Source organism: Lithobates pipiens, unplaced genomic scaffold, assembly GCF_037356315.1.
Source record: "Lithobates pipiens isolate NorthernLeopardFrog02 unplaced genomic scaffold, aLitPip1_a1.2 Scaffold_8, whole genome shotgun sequence".
In the NCBI taxonomy this organism is placed as follows: domain Eukaryota; kingdom Metazoa; phylum Chordata; class Amphibia; order Anura; family Ranidae; genus Lithobates; species Lithobates pipiens.
The window spans coordinates 1,441,031-1,461,272 of record NW_027507903.1 but is presented as its reverse complement, the minus strand read 5'-3'; the positions used below and the strand labels follow the sequence as shown (position 1 = coordinate 1,461,272).

General features: G+C 48.9%; 1 protein-coding gene across 1 annotated transcript in view; it reads right to left on the bottom strand.

Annotated features, from left to right (window-relative positions):
- The window catches only part of ADRA1A (adrenoceptor alpha 1A), a 204,986-nt gene that overhangs the window by 44,463 nt on the left and 140,281 nt on the right, over positions 1-20,242 (bottom strand). The window lies entirely within an intron of this gene.

Below are 20,242 nucleotides of genomic sequence, written 5' to 3'. Positions count from 1 at the left end.
CTCAATCTATCCAATCAAGAGCCGCGAACCTCGGGCATAGGAAGAGCGCGTCTCCTTCAGGTGAAATTCTGGGGGGGGGGGGGGGGCGGCGTTGACTGCCAGGAAAAAACACAAAGGTTTACAACCCCTTTAATTCAATGAGGGCTCAGGTAAGTATAAGCAGGAGGAGGGGGATGGGCTGGGGTGAGGAGCCAAAATCAATGCCTAAATATTTTTTACCTTTATGCAAGGAATGCATTAAGGTAAACAATGTTTAGGCTTAGGATCACTTTAATGGAACAAGCTAAAGTTAGAAGCTGATTGGCTACCATGCCCAGCTCTACTAGATAACGAGTGATCCAGTTTTAGTAAATCTCCCTCACAGTATACACTGCCTTTAAAACATACCCCTTGAAATTTTCCACATTTTGTTATGTAACAACCAAAAAACAAATACAGCTGTTCTGTGAAGCCTTCAGAAGTTTGTTAGAGAACTTTAAAGAACAAACAGCATCATGAAGGCCAAGGAACACACCAGACAGGTCAGGGATAAAGTTGTGGAGAAGTATAAAGCAGGGTTAGGTTATAAAAAAATCTCCCAAGCTTTGACCATCTCACAGAGCTCTGTTCAATCCATCATCGGAAAATGGAAAGAGTATGGGCACAACTGCAAACCTACCAAGACATGGCCGCCCACCTAAACTGACCGGGCCGGGCAAGGAGAGCATTCATCAGAGAAGAGCCAAGAGGTCCATGGTGACTCTGGAGGAGCTGCAGAGATCCACAGCTCAGGGGGGAGAATCTGTCCACAGGACAACTATTAGTCGTCTCTCCACAAATCTGCCCTTTATGGAAGAGTGACAAGAAGAAAGACATTGGAGAAAGAAAGTCATAAGAAGTCCTGTTTGTAGTTTGTGAGAAGCCATGTGGGGGAGGGGGCAGCAAACATGTGGAAGAAGGTGATCTGGTCAGAGGAGACCAAAATTCAACTTTTTTGGCAAAAAAACAAAACGCTATGTGTGGGGAAAACTAACACTGCCCATCCCCCTGAACACACCATCCCCACCGTGAGACATGGTGGTGGGAGCATCATGTGGTGGGGATGGTTTTCTTCAGCAGGGACAGGGAAGCTGGTCAGAGTTGATGGGAAGATGGAAAGAGACAAATACAGGACAATCTTAGAAGAAAACCTGTTATGCCGCGTACACACAACCGGACTTCAGTTCATTGGACTGAACTCCAAAGGACTTTTCGACGGAGTTCCGCCGAAACGGACTTGTCTACACACAATCAAACCAAAGTCTGACAGATTCGTCTGTGATAACGTACGACTGGACTAGAATAAGGACGTTCACAGCCGGTAGCCAATAGCTGCCCTAGCGTAGGTTTTCATCTATCAGACTAGCATACAGACTAACGGATTTTTTGACTGGACTCGAGTCCTTCAGAAAGATTTGAAATTTGTTCTAAATCTAAAGTAAATCTGATTTTTCGACAGCAAAGGTCCGGTGAAGCCCACACACAGTTGAATCGTCCGACGGATTCGTTCCGTCGGACCTTTGTTGTTGAAAAGTCCGGTCGTGTGTACGGGCCATTAGAGTCTGCAAAAGACTTGAGACCGGGGCGGAGGTTCACCTTCCAGCAGGACAACGACCCGAAACATCCAGCCAGAGCTACAATGGAATGGTTTACATCAAAGCATATTCATGTGTTAGAATGGCCCAGTCACAGTCCAGACCTAAATCCCATTGAGAATCTGTGGCAAGACTACAAAATTGCTGATCACAGACGCTCTCCATCCAATCTCACAGAGCTTGAGATATTCTGCAAAGAAGAAGAATGGGCAGAAATGTCCTCTCTAGATGTGTAAAGCTGGTAGAGACACCCCCAAAAAGACTTGTAGAGAAAGGGGGTTCTACAAAGTATCGACTCCGGGGGGCGCCATACAAATGCCCCCCCCACACTTTTCACATATTTATTTGTAAAACATTTGGAAAACCATTTATAATTTTCCTTCTACTTCACAATTATGTGTCACTTTGTGTTGGTCTATCACATAAAATCCCAATAAAATTAAGTTTAAAGGGGTTGTAAAGTAAAAATTTTTATTTTTTTAAAATAACAAACATGTTATACCTACCTCCACTGTGCAGCTCGTTTTGCACAGAGTGGCCCCGAACCTGCTCTTCTGGGGTCCCTCGGCGGCTGTCTCAGCTTCCTCCTGCAGGTGCTTCTCACGTTAATGCGAGCTCCCTCGCATTGGTGAGAAGCACTGCGGGCGCGCTCCTGTGATACAGCCGGCGGCTATAGCCGCTCGCTGTATCACAAGGCCCCGCCCCCCGGCGCGCCGCGTCATTGGATGTGATTGACAGCAGCGCGAGCCAATGGCTGCGCTGCTTTCAATCCATCCACTCCAGCCAATCAGCGGCCAGGCTGAGCGGCGAAGAGGACGGCGGGGGCGAGCGCGGGATTTTCGAGTGGGGTCAGGTAAGTAAAACGGGGGGACTGGGGGCGCCGGCAGTGTGAGATGTTTTTTCACCTTAATGCATAGACTGCATTAAGGTGAAAAAACATTTACCTTTACAACCCCTTTAAGTTTTTGGTTGTAACAAAATGACAAAATGTGGAAAATGTCAAGGGGTATGAATACTTTTTCAAGACACTGTAGCTCCTAATCTCTATATTTTGAGATGACAAAGGCAATAAAAAACAAAACAAAAAAACAACAATAACTTGATTTTACTATTTTTTTTTAAAATTGTTACAATGAAATGCCTTTCTCTAAAGGAATTCGGTTTTGGATGTGGGGTCATTAGGGTAGCCATGAAGTTATAAGAGAAACACGCAGGCGGTAATTGATGAGATTTCCTTAGGATTCCGCCTGTCAGACTTGACCCTCTTATTTCAACACCATGGCTCGCTGACCCATGACAAGCACCCAGATCGGAACTTCTAAACCCTTGTACACACGGTCGGAGAATCCGTCGGAATGTGTCCTATCGGACCGTTTTGTCGGATATTCCGACTGTGTGTGGTCTGCATCGGACTGTTTCCGTCTGAATATCCATCGGACCCAATTTTCCAACTTGTTGGAAATATTTTCCGACAAACTGGTCCGATCGGACATACTCCGATCATGTGTAGAGAATTCCGATTGGACAAAGTGCCACGCATGCTCAGATCAAATTCCTACATCAAAGCTATTGGCTACTAGCCTGAACGTAGTCCCGTCGTAACGAAATAACGTCCTCACATTCTGAACGATCGGATTTTCCGACAACTTTGTCCGACCGTGTGTATGCAACAGTTTCGGACAAAATCCGACGGATTTGGTTGTGGGAATCTCCGACCCGTGTGTACAAGGGGCTAAGAACGATCGGCAGTGGCAGGATTCCTTTGACGATCGGTTTACTTTAAAGTCAATGAGGCTGACAAAGCATCCTGATGAGCAGCTAGGGAAGAAGAGGGAACTTTGCTGTACTTGGTCCTCACATCTCAACTTTAAAGTCAAAGTGGACATTCAGCCAAACGGATAAAGATTGGAGATAGATATACATGAAATATTTGAACAGCTTCAATTGTCAGCTCCATATTCCCCAACACAACCTGACTGATAAGTTGCTCCCTATGCTCAACTTGACCGTAAAAAGCGGAGCTCCGGGATCCTTCAGAAAAAAAAATAAGTCAGCAGTAGGGATGAGCCGAACACCGCCCGGTTCGGTTCGCACCAGAACTTTCGAACGGACCCCAAATTCTAATTTTAACGCCTAATATGCAAGATACTGTCCTAAAAAGGGTTTGGGGACCTGGCTCCTGCCTCAGGGGACATGGGTCAATGCAAAAAAAAGTTTTAAAAATGGCCGTTTTGGCGGGAGCACTGATTTTAATGACGATTAAAGTGAAAAATAAAAGTGAAATAATCCTTTAAATATGGTGCCTGGGGGGTGTCTGTAGTATGCCTGTGAAGTGCCACGTGTTTCCCGTGTTTAGAACAGTCCCTGCACAAAATGACATTTAACAGAAATAACGTCATTTAAAACTGCTTGCGGTTTTAATGTTATATCTGGTTCCTGCAATATGGTTGAAAATCATTGAGAAACATGGCATGGGTAGCCCTCCCTGCCCATTACCAGCCTATTTGGGTCTTGTACGCATATTAAGGGGAACCCTGTACCCATATTAAAAAAAGGAAATGCGTGTGGCCCCCAGGCCCTATATACTCAGAACAGCAGTATACAGGCGGTGCAAACAAGACAGGGACTGGGTAGGTTTGTTGTGTTAAGTTGAATCTGTTTGTAATTTTCAACCGGTACATTTTTAAAGTGTAGCTCAATCTCCTACAACTGACTACAAGCTCTATTTAAAACGAGCAAGATATTTAGCTATATAGGTGGATATAGCGGTGTGTACTGGGTTCAGAGCACGCAGACAGCACGCACAATCTCCTAACACTGACTGACAGCTCTATTATAAAAGATAGATATATCGCTACCTATATAGGTGAATATAGCGGTGTATACTGCGGTCAGGGCACGCAGACAACAACCACTACAGAAGAGCAAGAACGAAAAATCGGCCGATAACGATCGGTGTATACTGTGTTCAAGGTACACAGAACACCCACTAACTGCTACAGATGCCAACACACTACACAAGGCCACCGCGCTGGCGGCCTTATTTAGTGTGGGGCGTATACTACACAGCCTGAGCTATGATTGGCCACAGGCATCCTGCCTGTGGCCAATCATGGCTCTCCTCGCTGCCGGCGCTGTGATTGGCCAAGCATGTGGGGTCACAGTGCATGCTTGGCCAATCATGAGCCAGCAATACACTGCGCCACCGCAGTGCATTGTGGGCCGTGAGCGGCACACGAATTTGGCGCGAACAGCCCATAACGTTCGGAATTCGCCGAACGGGCGAACAGCCGATGTTCGAGTCGAACGTATGTTCGACTCGAACACGAAGCTCATCCCTAGTCAGCAGCTACAAATACTGTAGCTGCTGACTTTTAATATTAGGACACTTACCTGTCCAGGGATCCAGCGGTATCCTCACCTGAGTCGATTTTTCAATCGGCTCTTGAGTGCTGCTGCCATTTCCACTAAGGGAAACCAGCAGTGAAGCCTTGCAGCTTCAGAGCCGGCTCCCTACTGCACATATGCGAAGTGTACTCTGTGAATGGGCCAGCTGTTGGGGAAGGTGGGGCGGCTAAACTTCCTGCTGAGTTTGTCACAGCGAACTCAGCCAGAAGTGGGAATGGGCACCTGTCAAAACCAAAAGCAGGGCTTCCCCTTTTGGGTGGAGTTCCGCTTTAAGTTGCTCCCTATGCTCATGTAGCACCTCCGCACCCCCAAAGCAGTATAACTGAACCCTCAGGTGCTGAGAGGGCTAACCTTGGCTTGAAGCAGGGTAAGAATAATTGGTCACCAGTCATTGTAAGATGTTTAACAGCATGTATTACATAGAATAAACTCAGCAGAGAGGGTTATGGAAACAGGAGAAGTAAGTGTCACCAGCCCAGCAGGATCTCCATGGTGAGCTGGGTTCCACAAGCCCCCAGCCCAAAGTGACTCCCGTCACACCAATTACCTACCAGCATGTGTTTGGAGTGTGGGAGGAAACCCATGGAGAACATGTAAGCTCAATGGAAGTAGTCTCCTAGTTCGGATTCAAGCCAAGGATCCTAGTGCTGTAAGGCAGAAGTGCTAACCACTAAGCCACCGATCTACAGCCAGAGGTGAAGAGTTTGAAGTCTGCATAGTTTTTGGTCATTTGTGGTTGTCCTGTTTCCATACCCTCCAATGCAATACTGCCTTCATGAGAAGGAAGCGTCATCCGTCACACCAGGATCTCCAAAATTGGGTCCAAAACTTTAATCACATAGTATAAAAAAATAAAAGCGACGTTTCAGAGCCACGCAGGACCCCTTCATCAGGCATGCCTGATGAAGGGGTCCTGCTCCGAAACATCGCTTTTATTTTTTTATACTATGTGATTAAAGTTTTGGACCCAATTTTGGAGATCCCGGTGTGAAGGATGACACTTCCTTCTCATGAATGCAGTCAGTTCCAGCCGCTGGTCATTTCCGCACCCAATCTAAGATACAGCCGTTTGTGGAGGAACGTGTGCGTTGGGAGTATTGTATTGGAGGTTATGGAAACAGGACAGCCAAAGATGACCAAAAACTATGAAAAATTCTTCAACTCTGGCTGTAGATCAGTGGCTCTGCCTTACAGCACTAGGATCCTTTGGAATCCCAACTAGGAGACTACCTCCATGGAGCTTACATGTTCTCCATGGGTTTCCTCCCACATTCCAAACACATGCTGGTAGGTAATTGGTGTGACGGGAGTCACTTTGGGCTGGGGGCTTGTGGAACCCAGCTTACCTTGGAGAACACTGGAATCTCTTTGTCCAGCTCCCCAGCCCCTCCTATGTGTAAGTCAACCTGTGTCTATTAGGGGCACAGGGTGACCGAGAACCCCAGTCTGATCTGCACTAATCAGACTCACTGTACAACCACACTGGAATATTGCTTGTGTCTGCCTTGGGAGCAACCTATTAGGGGATGTATATGTCTCTGTGGATTAACTGTAAGAGGGGAGGGAGGAGGGAGGGGATTTCTCCAGAAGCCCCTCCCAAAGACAGTCTACTGATGAGAAGTTTGAATACACCTGTGTCATGCTACTGGTGGAGGTAAAGTAAAAGTAAAGTCTGTTTCATTATGCAAAGAAGGGGGAATTGTCCTGTGAATGTATATCTCTGTGTGCCTTTGTTCAAATAAACAGTTCATGTTCCAGCTTTGCAGCCAAACGAGTCCTGCCTAGTTCTCGGTTGTAATTTGCGGCTGTAATATCTAATATCTATATTCAGACTGGAGGAAGCGGTGTATGACGGAACCACTCAAGCGGAGTGTGGGACGTTCTGTTACAATCGTCTCCCGTCTTAGTTGATCCTACGGTATGTATGGTGAGGTAAGGACATTAGATTGTAAGCTCCTCGAGGGTAGGGACAGATGTGAATACACAAGTGCTGAGTAAATTGTTGGTGCTGTATCAATACCTCTAATAATAACACATTTATCTCACTTGCTGCGTGGACAGGCTATGAGAACTCCTGCAAGGTCCACTGGAGATAGCGTCTACTTAGCTTTTCAGGATACACTTTAGTCTTCACCCCTGGTGCTCCAGTTCATGAAACACCTCCCTACACTTCTTCCCTTGCAGAACCATAGAACGTTTTTTGGGCCTCTCTTTAAAGTAGAATTCCATGTTTATTGCCACTTCAAATAATTTGTATGGACCAAGCTTGGCCAAACTAGCCACATCCATTGTGTAACTACAGTACATACAGTAAGACCCCTTTCACACTGGGGCGTTTTTCAGGCGTTTTTCATGCGCTTTAGCGTTAAAAAAAGCGCCTGAAAGAAGCCGCAACTGCAAACCCAATGTAAAAGCCAGAGTGCTTTCACACCGAGATCCCTTTCACACTGGGGCGTTTTTCAGGCGCTTTGGCGTTAAAAAAAGCGCCTGAAAGAAGCTGCAACTGCAATCCCAATGTAAAAGCCTGAGTGCTTTCACACTGAGGCGCTGCGCTGGCAGGGCGTCAAAAAAAGTCCTGCAAGCAGCTTCTTTGCAGCGCTTTTGGAGCGGTGAATACAACGCTCCTAAAGCGCCCCTTCCCATTGAAATCAATGGGAAGCGCCTGCAAAACGCTTGAAAAGCGCTTGAAAAACGCTATTGGCAGCAGCGTTTTGTGGGCGCTTTTAACCCTTTATTTGGCCACTAGCAGGGGTTAAAAGCGCCCGAATAACGCTTGAAAAACGCTGGTAAAGCGCTGCTAGTTTAAGCAGCGCTTTACCAGCGTTTTTCGGGCGCTGACATTGTGAAAGGGCTCTTAAAGCACTTGGGCTTTCACATTGGGACTGCAGATGAGGCTTCTTTCAACCGCTTTACAGGCGCTTTTTTTAACGCTAAAGCGCTTGAAAAACGCCTGAAAAACGCTCCAGTGTGAAAGGGGTCTAAGTGCCCACTTTGGGCGAGCGCCACCTACAGTGGGGAGTACAGACTGCACCTGCCTACAAGCTAATTGTATCGAGCCAATACTACTACATTCAAACCTGAGCATATTAGTTTACAGCTTCGGGCGTTTTTGTTTAGCCAATAGAAAGGACTAGGGGGAGGAGATGGGGAGGAAATTAGGGGTGGAGAGCTGCTATTCGAGCAGAAAAATGCTTGGAAAAACTTTCAAGTCAAGCATTTCTATTGAAGTCTCTGGGGCCAAAAAATGCTTGTAATCTGTCAAATAGAAGCTCATGCACTTTTTTTGAGCTTCAGGCGTTTTGCTCCAGGCGACACAACGCTCAGATGTGAACAGGGCCCATCGAAATGAATGGGATTTTGCTTGCTGAGCATTTTAGAGCTACAAGCTTCAAGCAGAAAATTGCTCGGGGGTGCGAATGGGGCCACAGCACACCCAGCGGCTGCATTTTTATTGTAATGCAAACAGTTTTTTTAAAGTGACAATAAATATGGAATTCTGCTCGAACACATCACACTTGAAGAAGCAGCAGACCTGGAAGGCAAGAGAGCAGCTGAGCGCACCTCCTCACCAGGTGAAGCCTGGGGGGCAGGAGACCTTCCAGAAGATTCCTCCAAATATTTATACCCTTCCCCAGCATATACCACTGGCAACAAACCTCAAAGTAGTTGGCCAGAAGGATATAAATACTCATATAACCCAGACTATTCTTTCTCCCACACTATTGCCAGGGGCCAATAGTAGGCAGAAGCAAATACTAATACTGGGCTAAGGGAAAACCTGAGGAAATCAGGTCTATCAATTCGAGATTAGGGTGACTACAGCCTAGCAAAACTATGTAGCCAGATGCTTGGTGATTGAGTGAGACAATGGCCGTAGCTACTCTCTGTAGCTGCTTCCCTGTGGTGCTGAACTGGTTAATGGCAATTTGAGTGAGAGGAGGGAGCTGCAGAGCAGGTAGAGTTCAACAGACTGTCAGCAGCACTGCACTGTGGGAACTGTAGTCCAGAGGAGAGAGACTCTACAGTATTTAAAAGCTTTTGTACTGCAATTCCCAGAGATAGATTGCTGAGAAGAGGGGAAAGAGCTGCACTTTCTCTAGCTGTACAGGATGCAGCTTCCTCTTGTCATGAGGGAGAGCCCAGAGAGTGCACATTGCTGTCCAGTGTGCACCATTACTGCTACATATCGGTGGCATGAGTGGGAAAAAGAGTGCTGAGTTTGGGGGTGCTGACAGCCAAATGGGCGCAGAGCAGAGAGCGGACTAATCGCTGTGTGTGGCTGGATAGTAAGCTGCAATATCGATGGGACTGGTTTGCTGGAATATCACTAGGACTGGCGAGCTGCTGTTGTGGGGATTTACTATGTGTTGCTAGAGACATTGAGCCCTTTAGGTACTGACCATTTATCCATCTAGTAGCCATATTGCTGCCCGTTGGCTTGACTGGGATTGTTCTCGCCTGAACCAATGGTACAACTGGTCCCCAATGCTAGCCGGCGGAAGAGTTAGGACTAAAGACTTTACAGCTGCTAGGCAAAGACCTTTACCTATTGCTTATGCTAAGAGGTACCTCTCAGGCAGGGGAGGGCTGGCAGCCTTAGGCCTGGGGGGCAAGTCCAGTCAAGTGGCCCATTGAACCACTTAATCAGCTAGGTGAGTCCACTGGTTGGGTGGGTGTTAGATAAGTCCGCTGGTGGGGGGAGGGTGTTAGATAAGTCCGCTGGTTGGGGGGGGAGGGTGTTAAATAAGTCCGCTGGTGGGTGGGGGGAGGGTGTTAGATAAGTCCACTGGTGGGTGGGGGGAGGGTGTTAGATAAGTCCACTAGTGGGTGGGGGGAGGGTGTTAGATAAGTCCGCTGGTGGGGGGAGGGTGTTAGATAAGTCCGCTGGTGGGGGGAGGGTGTTAGATAAGTCCGCTGGTGGGGGGAGGGTGTTAGATAAGTCCGCTGGTTGGGGGGGGAGGGTGTTAAATAAGTCCGCTGGTTGGGGGGGGAGGGTGTTAAATAAGTCCGCTGGTGGGTGGGGGGAGGGTGTTAAATAAGTCCGCTGGTGGGTGGGGGGAGGGTGTTAGATAAGTCCACTGGTGGGTGGGGGGAGGGTGTTAGATAAGTCCACTAGTGGGTGGGGGGAGGGTGTTAGATAAGTCCGCTGGTGGGGGGAGGGTGTTAGATAAGTCCGCTGGTGGGGGGAGGGTGTTAGATAAGTCCGCTGGTGGGGGGAGGGTGTTAGATAAGTCCGCTGGTGGGGGGAGGGTGTTAGATAAGTCCACTGGTGGGGGGGAGGGTGTTAGATAAGTCCGCTGGTGAGGGGGTGTTAGATAAGTCCGCTGGTGGGGGGGAGGGTGTTAGATAAGTCAGCTGGTTGGGGGGGAGGGTGTTCGATAAGTCCGTTGGTTGGGGGGGAGGGTGTTAGATAAGTCCGCTGGGTGGGGGGGATGGTGTTAGATAAGTCCGCTGGTTGGGGGGGAGGGTGTTAGATAAGTCCGCTGGTTGGGGGGGGAGGGTGTTAGATAAGTCTGCTGGTGGGGGGGAGGGTGTCAAGTCCTCTGGTGGGGGGGAGGGTGTAAAAGTCTGCTGGTGGGGGGGAGGGTGTTAAGTCTGCTGGTGGGGGGGAGGGTGTTAAGTCTGCTGGTGGGGGGGAGGGTGTTAAGTCTGCTGGTGGGGGGGAGGGTGTTAAGTCCGCTGGTGGGGGGAGGGTGTTAAGTCTGCTGGTGGGGGGGAGGGTGTTAAGTCTGCTGGTGGGGGGGAGGGTGTTAAGTCTGCTGGTGGGGGGGAGGGTGTTAAGTCCGCTGGTGGGGGGGAGGGTGTTAAGTCCGCTGGTGGGGGGGAGGGTGTTAAGTCCGCTGGTGGGGGGGGAGGTGCTAGAAAAAAACAACACACGCTGCCACTGCCAAAATTTTAAATTGTCATGATGACTATGCATTATTAATTAAATTTACAACTGAAGCGGATTTTCCCATTCTATTCCATTTTGTGAAGGTTATCACAGATGTCTTACTTCAGGCTGGGAAGCGTTGATTCAGTGAGGACTGGAGACACTGAGCCAGGTCCTTGCCACTCTTCGGGGGGGGGGGGGGGGGGGGGTGATGATCCTGAAGCAGGTCTCATCTTCTCTGCAGACTGCAGCCAGCCACTGCTCCCCATAAGCCCAGCAGGTCACGTGTGACGTGAGGTTCTTGACGCCGGGCGTCCCCTCCCCTGACGTGCCACACAGCTGGCCTGCCTCTGAGACTCCTGGGAGGTAGGAGCTGTAGTCTGCTGTGCTCACACCAGGGGCGTACCTAGAGCATTTGGCACCCGGGGCGGATCCTATATCTGGCACCCCCCCACCCCACCATAAAATGTAAAAACACCCACTGTGTCCCCTGCATACCTCTGCATCCTTCAATATCTTTTTGTCACTACTGTGTACCCCCCCTCTCCACAACTGCACCACTGGACCCCTTTAAATTACACAGAACCCTGCATCTCTGGACCCCTTTACATTACACAGCACCCTGCATCTCTGGACCCCTTTACATTACACAGGACCTTGCGCCTAAGGACCCCTTTACATTACACAGCAGCCTGCACCTCTGGACCCCTTTACATTACACAGCTCTTGCACCGCTGGACCCCTTTACATAACACAGCCCCCTGAACCTCCTGACCCCTTTACATTACACAGCCCTTGTACCTCTGGACCCCTTTACATTACACAGCACCCTGAACCTCTGGACCCCTTTACATTACACAGCCCTTGTACCTCTGGACCCCTTTACATTACACAGCACCCTACACCCCTTTACATTACACAGCCCCTCACAGCTCTGGACCCCCTGCATGTTACACAGACCCCCTACAGTGCAGACCCCCCTCCCTACCATACAGACCCCGATCTACAGTGTAGACCCCCCTACAGTACAGAATCCTCCCCTACAGTGCAGACCCTCCTACAGTACAGATCCCTCCACCCTACGGCGCAGACCCCCCCCCCCTACAGTGCAGACCCTCCTACAGTACAGAATCCTCCCCTACAGTGCACACCCTCCTACAGTACAGATCCCTCCACCCTACAGCGCAGACCCCCCCCCCTACAGTGCAGACCCTCCTACAGTACAGAATCCTCCCCTACAGTGCACACCCTCCTACAGTACAGACCCCTCCACCCTACAGCGCAGACCCCCCTACAGTACAGACTCCCCTACAGTACAGACTCCCCTACAGTACAGACTCCCCTACAGTGCAGAATCCTCACCTACAGTGCCGAATCTTCCCCTACAGTACAGACCCCTCCCCCTACAGTTCAGACCCCCCTACAGTGCAGGACCCCCCCTACAGTGCAGGACCCCCCCTACAGTATGGACCCCCTCTACAGTGCAGGACCCCCTCTACAGTGCAGGACCCCCCCACAGTAAAGAACCCCCCCCACAGTAAAGAACCCCCCTACAGTGCACAGACTCCCCTAAGGACCCATAATGTACCTCGAGCCCAAGGCAGTGGCATTGCAGGGGGGAGGTGCGAGCAGCACCCGAGTGGAGTGACATCTGTCGGCTCAGACAGTGATCCGGCGCAATAATCCCCGTCTCTCTGTGGTCGCGTGACTCAGGTCGCGCCGTTCTGATCATTCCCGGCAGCGGCTGTCACTCACAGCCGAGCAGAGTGAAGCCGCCTCCCCCTCCTTGTCTACACAGTGCTGTGCATGGAGGAGGGGGAGGCGGCTTCACTCTGCTCGGCTGTGAGTGACAGCCGCTGCCGGGACTGATCAGAACGGCGCGACGTGACCACAGAGAGAAGGGGATTATTGCGCCGGGTCCCGGCTGCCCATCACAGTGTGAAAAAAAAAAAGAAATGAACAAACAGCCAGTGCCCGTTTTAAGCATAATGTAGGCGCCGGCCTGGGGGGAAATTTCCACCCTACCCCCTGGCCCAGCCCGCCCCTGCTCTCAGGAGGCATTGCACCATATGCTAGCTTTCTGGGTGCTCATTTATGCTCAATCCACCATTTATTCCGACCCGTACCAATACATTGAGTTCATTTACCACTAAACAGTCTTTTATCTATTTAATTTGAAATGAACATATAAATAGTTTCATGTGATTGTCTTATAAGAACTAAAGTAGAACTTCACTCTCTTAATCAACACTGACTATTTTTAATCTCTATGCTGCTAGCATTAGTACATAGATATGTATATCATATTTACCTGTTTTAAGATTTATTTTACAATTCTTCAGTTGCTTCCTAGTTTCCAGGCCTAGGCATACGATGTCATACATCCCAGGAGTCTTCAAGAAGGGAGGAGGGGTTTCCTCAGCTAAGTGGAAGGTCTGCATGCCTAAGCTACGGACAGATGGATTCCAGGAAGTAAATGCTACATTAATCATCTGCCCTTACTCAAGATGGCCACTTCCAGAAATGCTAGGGTGTGTTTTTCAAAGTGATTTCTCAGCAAAATGAAGCATGGAAACATGGATGGATGGAGACATAGATGGATGGAGGAGTGGAGGGATGGATGGAGACATGGGTGGATGGATGGAGGAGTGGATGAATGGATGGAGACATGAATGGATGGAGGAGTGGATGGATGGATGGAGGAGTGGATGAATGGATGGAGACATGGATGGATGGAGGAGTGGAAGTATTGATGCAGACATGGATGGATGGAGAAATGGAAGGATGGATGGAGACATGAATGGATGGAGGAGTGGAAGGATAGATGGAGACATGGAGGAGGGAGTGGAAGAATGGATGGATGGATGGATGAAGGGGTGTAAGGATGGATGAAGACATGGATGGATGGAGGAGTGGAAGGATGGATGGAGACATGGAGGAGGGAGTGGAGGGATGGATGGAGAGATGGATGGATGGATGGGGGAGTGGAAGGATGGATGGAGACATGGATGGATGGAGGAGTGGAAGGATGGATGGGGGAGTGGAAGGATGAATGAAGGGGTGGAAGGATGGATGGATGGGGGAGTGGAAGGATGGATGGAGACATGGATGGATGGGGGAGTGGAAGGATGGATGGAGACATGGATGGATGGAGGAGTGGAGGGGTGGATGGGGGAGTGAAAGAATGGATGAAGGGGAGTGGATGGATGGATGGAGACATTGATGGATGGGGGGATGGATGGATGGATGGAGACATGGATGGATGGGGTGATGGATGGATGGAGACATGGATGGATAGATGGATGGATGGATGGGGGAGTGGAAGGACGGATGGAGACATGGATGGATGGAGGAGTGGAAGGATGGATGGAGACATGGATGGATGGGGGAGTGGATGGATGGATGGAGACATGGATGGATGGGGGAGTGGATGGATGGATGGAGACATGGATGGATGGGGGGATGGATGGATGGAGACATGGATGGATGGATGGGGGAGTGGAAGGATGGATGGAGACATGGATAGATGGAGGAGTTGAAGGATGGATGGGGGAGTGGATGGATGGATGGAGACATGGATGGATGGGGGGATAGATGGATTGAGACATGGATGGGGGAGTGGAAGGACGGATGGAGACATGGATGGATGGATGGATGGAGGAGTGGAAGGATGGATGGAGACATGGATGGATGGAGGAGTGGAAGGATGGATGGAGACATGGATGGATGGAGGAGTGGAAGGATGGGTGGAGACATGGATGGATGGGGGAGTGGAAGAATGGATGGAGACATGAATGAATGGAGGAGAGGAAGCATGGATGGAGACATGGATAGAAGGGGGAGGGATGGGTGGATGAAGACATGGATGGATGGATGGATGGAGACATGGGTGGATGGGGGAGTGGAAGGATGGATGGAGACATGGACGGATGGGGGGATGGAGACATGGATGGGGGAATGGATGGAGACATGGATGGATGAGGGGATGGATGGATGGAGACATGGAAGGACGGGGGAGTGGATGGGGGAATGGAGGGAGACATGGATGGATGGGGGGATGGATGAAGACATGGATGGGGGGAATGGATGGAGACATGGGTGGATGGGGAGTGGAAGGATGGATGAGGACATGGATGAATGGATGAAGACATGGATGGATGGAGACATGGAAGGACGGGGGAGTGGATGGGGGAATGGAGGGAGACAAGGATGGATGGGGGGATGGATGGAGACATGGGTGGATGGGGAGTGGAAGGATGGATGAAGACATGGATGGATGGATGAAGACATGGATGTATGGGGGGATGGATGGATGAAGACATGGATGGATGGGGGGATGGATGGATGAAGACATGGATGGATGGGGGGATGGATGGATGGAGAGATGGATGGATGGGGAAGTTTGCTTTGAATATTAAAAATGAATTAAATAATGTGTATGATTTGTGGTGCTCAGATGTCGTCATTTTCTGCTTCCTTGCACAGTGTAGCATCTAAATAATCACAAATCTCTATAGAGATAAATATCTGTATAGAAATGAAAAAATGCCGCATTGTTTAACATATTGTATTGTGCAGTGAACTGCAATCTATAGCAAACAATTCCATTCCACTTTACAGGAATCGGTGAAGGACGGCGGTGAACATTGGTTGCCTTTTTGCACTTTACACGCCCGCTGTATCGCATGGCTCATCACTACTTATAGCTTTCTGTGAATTTAAATAAGACATTTCCTCTGAATTTGATTGGATGTTCAACATAAATGCAGATTAACTGTAGAGAGGGAAGAAATTCTACTTTATGGATCTGGTCATTTTACATTTATAGTAGGTGTGCTGGAGCGAGGGGTTATTAATGCTTCTGCCAGATGCTGTTAAAGTGACACTAAATCTTTTTTGTTTTTTTAAAATAACAAACATATCATACTTACCTCCACTGTGACCCCGCTCCTCCTCTTCTGGGGTCCCTCAGCCGCGCTATCAGCTCCTCCCCGCATTGTATAACTCCCTAGAAGAAGCGCTCTCCCGAGGGGGTTACCTTGCGGGCGCGCTCCCAAGTCCAGCATTTGCGTCCATAGACACAGAATGTAGGACTCGCCCCCCGCCCTCCGACGCCCACGTCATTGGATTTGATTGACATCAGCGGGAGCCAATGGCTGCTCTGGTATCAATCTATCCAATGAAGAGCCGAGACAACGGGCAGAGAGGGTGAGCGCGTCTCTGGCGTGGGAATTACAGGGATCCGGTGAGTAAAACGGAGGGGGGGGGGCTGGTCAGTGTGAGTTTTTTCACCTTAATGCAGAGGATGCATTAACACGAGGGTTTCCAACCCCTTTAAGCATTTTCCAACAGTCCACGACTGAGGAGAATGTTTAAAGCTGAAGTTTAGGTATGGCAAATGTTACATGAGTACATTGCTCCAGCTTGGACCAATCTAAGTATGTGTGTGCCATACCAGGTCAATCCCTGTGGAAGCTGGAAATCACTGTAATAGACGCAGCTACTACACCGCTACTACACCGCTACTACAGAGATCTCCACTTGCTTTTGTGTCCCATGCCGAGCGTTGTGAGCACAAGTGATTTTTTACTTGGCATGGCCACCATTCAGAGAGAAAACGCATTCTTTGATTGGACAAGATGGAGATCATGACATCGCCGTCCTTCCCAGGGCTGGAGTCCTGCGGGAACGGCGTCCCTGCACTTTTTTCACAGCAGGAACGCCGTTCCCTTTGCAGGACTAGAGCCGCCCGAGCCGAATGTCGAGATGTATGCAGAGGAGCGCAGGAATCGCCTGTCTGAAGTAAGTTTTCTCTCATGTCACGCAGCGCTGCGCGCTCCCCGGCGGCCCCTCCTCTCTTCTCGTCTATCCCAGATGATGTCACAAGCCAATGGGGATAGACGAGAAGAGGGGAGGGGCCGCCGGGGAGTAAACAGCACTGCGTGACATGAGAGAGAGAACTGCCCCATAATGTGCCCTGATGTGCCATGTGGGCTGATGTGCTATGTGCCCCGTGCCCTGATGTGTCATGTGCCCTGATGTGCTATGTGCCCTGTGCCCTGGTGTGTCATGTGGCCTGATGTTCTATGTGCCCTGATGTGCCATGTGGCCTGATGTGCTCCATGCCCTGATGTGCCCCGTTCCCTTATGTGCTATGTGCCCTGATGTGCTATGTGCCCCGTGCCATGTGCCCCGTGCCCTGATGTGTCATGTGCCCTGATGTGCTATGTGCCCCGATGTGTCATGTGGCCTGATGTGCTATGTGCCCCGTGCCCTGATGTGCCATGTGGCCTGATGTGCTCCATGCCCTGATGTGCCCCGTTCCCTTATGTGCTATGTGCCCTGATGTGCTCTGATGTGCCCCATAATGTTCCCTGATGTGCCATAATGTGCCCTGTGCCCTGATGTTCCCCATCTTGATCCAGCGACGCCTACGAGAGCCTTGGCTGTCTGGGGATTCGCACTCCCGATTGGCTGTTGGCTGCAGCGGGAACCATTTGCTGTCCATCACAGCCAGTGAGCCAATCATAAGAAGGAGGGAGCGGAGTCGAGCCATGGCTCCCTGTGTGAATGGACACAAGCTGCTTGCTGTGGGGGCACCCAGAAAGAGGGAGGGGCCAAGGGTGTCGGCCGGGGACCCGAGAAGAGGAGGATCGTGGCTGCTCTGTGCAAAACCATTACACAGAGCGGGTAAGTATAACATGTTTATTATTTAGAAAAAACAAAACAAAAAGCAAGACTTTAACCATTTCTGGACCGCCGCACGCCGATATACGTCCTAAGATTGAAGAGGAATATCGTTGTTATGGCAGCAGCTAGCTACCATAACCCCGGTATCCTCTTTTTTCGTCCGGCGGTCTGATTTCCGATAATAGTGGTCTCTGCAGTTTTTTCTATTACAAGGGATGTTTACATTCCTTGTAATAGGAATAAAAGTGACACAATTTTTTTTTTTTTAAAGAACATTGTAAAAATAAAAAATAAAAGTTAAAATAAATAAGAAAAAATAATTTTTTTAAAACGTGCCCCATCCCGCCGAACTTGCGCGCAGAAGCAAGCGCATAAGTGAGTAGCGCCCGCATATGAAAACGGTGTTCAAACCACGCATGTGAGGTATCGCCGCGATCGGTAGAGCGAGAGCGATAATTATAGCTCTAGACCTCCTCTGTAACTCAAAACATGCAACCTGTAGAATTTTTTTAAATGTCGCCCATGGAGATTTTTAAGGGTAAACGTTTGTCGCCATTATGTTCGGTATCAATTTACTCGGCATAACATTATCTTTCACAATATAAAAAAAAAATTAAAAAAAATAATTTAGCTAACTTTACTGTTGTCCTATTTTTTTTATTAAAATAAAAAGTGTATTTAAAAAAAAAAAAAAAGTGTGTGCTTGTAAGACCGCTGCTCAAATACGTTGTGACATAAAGTATTGCAATGACCGCTATTTTATTCTCTAGGGCGTTAGAAAAAAAAAAAGTATAATGTTTGGGAGTTCTAAGTAATTTTCTAGCAAAAAAAAAAAAAAAAAACAACTGTTTTTAACTTGTAAAAAACAAATCTCAAAAAGAGGCTCGGACCTTAAGTGGTTAATATCACGTTATGGTTGGCTGTGTGTAGTAAAGGAAATGCAACAGAATGGTTTTATTTTATTACAATGAGTGTACTGAGGTTTGTATTGTCTGCTACATACATGCTTGTGGCACAGTCATTAAAGCATATGGCCCTTTAAGCCCTTCTCACTGGCGATGCGATCTGACCACACCCACAGTTTTGGCACAGTCCCGCTATATTGCCACATACCATTTTTCTTGGGGGTGGGGGATGGGTACAAAAAAATGTCCAGCTCCGGGAGCCAGATGTGCTCGTTATGCCACTGATCATTGGTCACCCCCAAGGTGAGCCATGATCGGGTACAGATTGTGTTCCCATGAATGCATCCCAGGCATCCCATGCATCCCAAACATCCCATGCATCCAAAGCATCCCAGGCATCCCAAGCATCCTATGCATCCTGATTCCAAGGCATCCCATGCATCCCAAGCATCCCATGCATCCAAAGCATCCCAAGCATCCCGATTCCCAGGCATCCCATGCATCCCAAGCATCCCGATTCCCAGGCATCCCATGCATCCCAAGCATCCCGATTCCCAGGCATCCCATGCATCCCAAGCATCCCGATTCCCAGGCATCCCATGCATCCCAAGCATCCCAGGCATCCCGATTCCCAGGCATCCCAAGCATCCCAGGCATCCCGATTCCCAGGCATCCCAAGCATCCCATGCATCCCGATTCCCAGGCATCCCATGCATCCCAAGCATCCCAGGCATCCCAATTCCCAGGCATCCCAAGCATCCCAGGCATCCCGATTCCCAGCAATCCCAAGCATTCCAAGCATCCTGATTCCCAGGCATCCCATGCATCCCTTGGTGTCCTCTGCCTCTCTTTTATAAGTTACAATTTAACATTTTCCTTATTTTTTAGTTTACCATATAAGCTCATGTCTCTTGTTTCCTGCTGCATAATATTGCTACATCCCGACAAAATGCCAATGGCAGAAGTCCAAAATGTTTTGAAAAGGAAGAAAGATTTGACATTTTCACAGCTATTAGTCTTCACAACAATATCCAGTACACACGAAAAAAAGGTATACTGTTCCTTACAGCTCTTAATCAAAGTGGTTGTTAAAGGCTCAAGGTTTTTTTTTTTTCACCTTCATGCATTCAGGGCCGAGCCGCGCTCAGTGTGTCAATGGACACACAAAGCGACAGCTCGGGAGTGAGCCTGGTCAGGTGCCCCCCCCCCCCCCCCCCATAGCACTCGGTGGAAGGGAGGGGCCAGGAGCGCAGGATAAGGTAAGAATAACATGTTTGTTACTTTAAAATAAAAAAAAATGGAACCTTTTAATATCACGTTAAAATAGATTTAAAGCCCTTTTTCTTTCTAATTTGGGAGACGGTAGAAAATGTTTAAGGACAAAAAAAATATTAACAGCGCACATACACACTCACCCGCCACTTTATTATGTACACCTTGCTAGTACCGGGTTGGACCCGTTTTTTTGCCTTCAGAACTGCCTTCATTCTTTGTGGCATAGATTCAACAAGGTGTTGGAAACATTCCTCAGAGAGCAGGGGTCAGGAGTGTGTAATGTACATAGTTCAGGGTCAGGAGTGTGTAATGTACAAAGTTCAGGGTCAGGAGTGTGTAATGTACAACGTTCAGGGTCGGGAGTGCATAACGTACATAGTTCAGGGGTTAGAAGTAGATAATGCATACAGTGCAGGGATCATGAGTGCATAATGTACTTAGTTCGGGGTCAGGAGTGTGTAATGTACAAAGTTCGGGGT